Source organism: Lolium perenne, chromosome 3 (genome assembly GCF_019359855.2).
Source record: "Lolium perenne isolate Kyuss_39 chromosome 3, Kyuss_2.0, whole genome shotgun sequence".
Classification (NCBI taxonomy): Eukaryota; Viridiplantae; Streptophyta; class Magnoliopsida; order Poales; family Poaceae; genus Lolium; species Lolium perenne.
The window spans coordinates 230,488,904-230,494,341 of record NC_067246.2 but is presented as its reverse complement, the minus strand read 5'-3'; positions in this window follow the sequence as shown (position 1 = coordinate 230,494,341).

Sequence of the window (5,438 nt, the reverse complement as noted above, 5' to 3'; positions counted from 1 at the left end):
GGGTATATTGCTTTGGTCCTGGCCTTCCCAATATTTATAGAAAACATGCCATCAGGGTGATTTACCCTCCAAGGTAGAGTGTATTGCAATAAAAATTATGACCATACGCAGAAAAATATTTATTACAACAAAAACAACACAATATTTTATAGAGTAATGTTATGAAAAGGAGTAAAGCAACAATCCTTTTGCCACAGATTTATTTGCTTACAAAATCTCCAATAATTTCAACAAAAATCGCGATTACAAACACATGTGTTTGAAGCAATAAAAATTGTTTAAAGAACAACTTTTGGCTGCACATTGATTTGCAACAAAATAGACCAACTATTTCAAGAAAAATCACAAGAAGTTGCAAGAAAACATTCACATGTTCGCAACATTTTAAAAAAGGGCCATGCTAAGTGTCGGTCGCCTGATTTTGGAGGAAAAATCGGCCGTACAGAAGCCGTTGGATATAAAGTAATGATGGTCTGATTGAAACGTCGTTTTCACCACCGTCGCTTTCCAGCCACACGTCACTTTCCTGCCGTCTTTGCTACATGTTGTTTTCCTAGTGTATGTCGCTATACATTAGTATCATTGTAGGCTGATAGCCCACCACCATATGCTACCGTCGGGTATTTATAACAAAAATAATCCAACAAAAAGCAAGAGCTCCCAGCACCAATAATTGTTTCGTGCCAAAATGTATTTACAACAAATCACCAATATGTATTTTTGACACAAAATCACCAATATATTTACAACAATAAATTAACAACAACCTACATTTTTTATTTGGGTGTTCACAACAGTTCCCACACCATATATTTACAATAAAATCTACAATATATTTACAATATTTATTAACAACAAAAACAATAGTTAATTTGGGTGTTTACAACAATAGGCAGCAACATTTTTTACAAAACAACAATTCCCATGTTTACAACAAATCGACAATATATTTTACACATTAATTTACAAGAAAAACAACAACTAATTTGGTGTTTACAACAATAGCTGGCAACAATTTTAGTAAAAAATAATAGCTTCCATGCCAATAATATATTTACAATAAATTACTAATATATTTATAACAATAATTAACAATAAAAACAACAAAAAAGTTACCGCATCCCACACGTCCTTGGCCATCTCCACCAGTACCTAGCGCAGGCGACAGCATAGCAGGAGGCAGGAGGCGCTCGCCGGCGGAGGAGCAGGGGCGGCACACTCTCCGGTAGAGGCGCTCGCCAGAAGAGGCGCTGGGTGTTCACGTGCTCGGCGGCGGAGGATCCGGGGCGGGGCGCTCGGTGGTGGCGGATCTGGGGCGGCGCGCTCGCTGGGGGAGGAGCTTGGGCAGCGACGCGCTTGCCGGTGCAAGAGTTGGGAAGACGCACTCGCCGGGAAGGAGCGGGCCGACGCTCAACTGGATAGGAACTGGGATGGTGCGACTTGGATAGCGAGAATAAGAAAGAAGCTTTGTGTGGCCAACCTTAAGACACGTAGCAGTGGGACCCATCCACGTGTGGGTCAGAACTACAACCGATTTTCTGTGTGTGATCGGTCGGCTGATCAGCAGCGTTTTCCTTTAAAAAACCTGTAAACGTCATCAAAAGTTGAGGAAACACGGAACTTGTAGAAAACCTTGCAACATGTGGCATCTGCTTTTCCAACAAAACTCATGCCTTTTTGCTACATTTTGAAATAACATATGTAACATCAGAAATCAGGGGAAACATAAGCTTGTCGGGAACTCTCAGGTATATATTGCAACATCTCACATGTGTTTTTGCTAGAAACTCACACATGTTCGTTACAAAATTATTGAATCCTTCGCAACATCAAAAATAAATAAACTTGTTGTACCATAGTCCATGGCAGACCATAACTCGCCGATTTGGCGGTGCCAGCCACAAATCCAGCTTGACGGAGCCCCAGGGCACTAGAGAAAGTGATCTAGGACCATTTCCACCACTCCCAAGGCTTGGCATTGGTTGTCGACCTCTGATTTTGAAGCACCCGATGGACATGACCACTACTTTCATGGAGGAGAACGGGCAGGGAGAGAGAAAAGGATCCGCTCATGGCTAGGGAGGGGGGAGGGTGGAGAAGAAGCCATGCGAGGGGGGATCAGGATTGAGGAACAACGCATTGGAGGTGGAGGAAGGAAAGAGCGGAGGAGGAAGATGAGCCAGCGGAGCGAGCGTGCATATCGACCGATCGCCTGCATGCGATCCGTCACCGTTTGTAAGTGTTTCCCTTAGGTATGAACCTGTTTACAACTATATGTTTTTTCTATATAAATCGTATGTATCTTTCCTTCAACAAAAAATAGTTTTGAAATAATAAAGATATTTATGGCCACAAAAAAAGGATATTTTATATCAAATAAGAAGAACATGTGTTACAAGCTTCTTTTTTCTTCTCTCTAAATGCGGTTCAACGTGCACAAAGTATTGCAACACGTGGTCCAAGCTAGCTTCAAACTGAAAAAGGGTTAATCCGTGTATGCGCTTACACATTCACCTCTTTTGCCCCCTAACAAAACGCATTAGTAGCTGTATACCTATACTCGGACCCGTAGCATGACAACCAAATAAAGAAGATTGTCCAACGGAAATTCAATTCGGCTCCCGGGTGCGTATGCACCCTCTACCAAAAAATTACGAAATGTCGAAAATTTCAACAAATTTTTTTACATGTACATCTTCATAATATATGTCCGTTCGTCAAGTTTCACGAAAAATCAATATTTTTTGTGGTCTCTATAAAAAAGAGAAAACTTATCTTGTGAAAAACGTTATTTTCAGCACTGAGTTTTATCTTTTTTACACACGTCACATGATAAGTTGATTTTTTATGAAACAACTTTGTAAGAGTGTACCATGAGAAGATTTACATGCGAATTTTTAGTTTCAATTTTTTTGAAATTCAAAATATATGTAAGATGCATTTTAAAATAGAGGGAGCATATGCTCCCATGTTCCAAAACATCACTCCCGTTCGTCCAATTGCTAGATAATGACATGCCTTAGTTATTTGATCCCGACACAGTTCCAACTCTTGGTTCCATGAAATCGACCGGAGAGCTCTGCATTGCGACTACGATGACAGGCGCCTTTCATTTCCAGAGGCCGAACGTGTGTTAGCTCCGTGGCCGGAGGTGCCTTTCAGTCTATCGTTTGGAGCTACGTCGAAAGGTGCCTTTCAAAGTTGCAGCAGATTACCAGGAAAACTCCGAATTGAACTCCGGATCGATTCTTTGAACCCGCCGGTTCATCTTCTACAGCGACAAGATGAACTGAGAGACCGGCGCACTGCAGGATGCGCACATTTGACTACCTTTTGGAACACCGGATTAGCAGCGAATTAATTTTGGACGGAAAACCCACTTTGCGCCGCGCGCCAGAGAGCGTCGCGGAGGATCTCCATGTGTGCATCTCCACCGACAGTCCTGATAGTTTTTTTGAGACCGAAAATGGGCTCGCACCGACACGCCCCAAACGGCGCCGGCTAATTTTGGAGCCCAATAGAATCGCCGGCAACCCGGCCCCTTCGCCAAGGGCGCGAATCGGGCGCGCCGGCGCCTCGCGAGGCTGAATTTTTTGGGCGTGGGAGCCGCCTGTCAGTGACGCCAGGGCGCCGCGCGGGATATTTTGTCGCCACGACGTCTGGCGGGAAACTCTCCCGCCACGGACACCGCGTGGGATGTTTCCCGCCTCGCCGGCGGTCTATATTATCCCTCCTCCCCCGCCATTGCTGCAAAAACCCTAGAAAAAAGCACAATGTGGGATTCGTGGGACGAGGCGGCGCTAGAGGCGGCCGTAGAAGAGTTGGAGGCAGATCCGCAGCTCGCGGAGTACGAGGCGTAGGAGGAGGCGACGCTAGTGGTGACCGTAGATGCCTACGACGCGGGCGAGCGGCAGCGCCAGGAGGCGGAGCGGCGGGAGCTGAGGGAGCGCAGGGAGGCGCGACGGGAGGCGGAGCGGCCGCGGCAGGAGGCGGAGCAGCGGCGCCATGAGGAGGAGAACCGGGTGGCGCTCGAGGAGGCGGAGCGGCTGGAGATCCTGGAGGCCCGGCGGTGGCGGGAGGCGGCGAGCGAGCGCCGATGGGAGGCGCGACGGCAGAAGGGGTGGGAGGAGCTTGTGCTGCGGCGGTTGCAGCGGGAGGAGACGTAGCGTCAGGATGATATCTACGTGGCGCGTCGTTTGGCGAAGATGCAGCTCCGGCTACAGAGGCAGGAGTTGGATCACCGTCGGTGGCGGGAGGAGCTGGAGCAGCAGCTGCGTCGGGAGGCGGTGGCCGCGGATAGAGCCGCGTACTTGACGTTCTTGGCGGAGAGAGAAGGAGATTATCGGCGGAGGAGCAGCGGAGAGAGCAGGGGAGAGAGTAGGGGAGAGACCACCGGAGAGAGCAGCGGCCGATCGTCCACCTCCATAGAACCAAGTGGTCAGTAGGTAGTAGGTTAGAGATAAGCAGGTTTCAAATGTCACCCAGGATTAAGGAGTGAATAATGTTTTACTCGGATTTGACCGAAAATATTATTCATTTCTCGATCCTGAATGACATTAAAATGAAACTCTAATTTGTGTAAAAAAACATCTATCGGGGCAGCCGTTTGGGGGCGCCGGTGTGGGAACAGCTCCCCTAAATGAAGGATGTTGTGCCGGCGTCCCCCAAATGGAGGTGCCGGCGCCCCTGCCGGCGGCTATTTGGAGGCTACCGGTGGAGATGCTCTTAGGACTTAAGACGGCTCCGCACACGTTTCTTAAAGCAATTTTTTTTTGAATGTCCACAAAAAACTTTTGGTCCACAGTGCACGTGTCTCAAAGCAAGCAGAAAACTTGACCCATTAGACACGCTAAATTCGGTTATTCGTGACGGGATAGGCGCCGGTGAGCATAACACGGGGATGTGGCTGCACCCGTGGGGAAAGGCGGGAGACCGCGTGACTCGGGTGCCATAAATCTCCTCACCACCCGCTCTACCTTCTTACTCTTGATCATTCTCACCCACCATCTCCTCTGATTTCTCTCTTCTCTCGTTAGTGGCGGTTGCACTGCCGCTGGTAGATTCAAGACCACCGCGACAACGACAGAAGAGCGAGCGATCGAAGCCTTCATCGACGTGAACCCGAATGTGCTCTTCCATGGTTCCAGCTCTACTCAGCTAGGTTCAACAATGGCGGTATGTCCCGAATACGCTCTCAGCCGGTAATATATGCATAGATATGATTGTATTATGATAGTTTGAAGCTCTTTTTTGACATGCATGGTTGATCTGTAATGTTAGGATTAACTGATTGTTTATAAGGTAGATTTTCCTGGTTCTCCTTCTTCTAGCATGAACAAGTACCTTCGAATAAGAAGATCTATGTCCAGCAGATGTTATTCATGGTTACATTTTGCCCGATTGGCCCATATGCATTGTACTAACAATAATGATTTGCC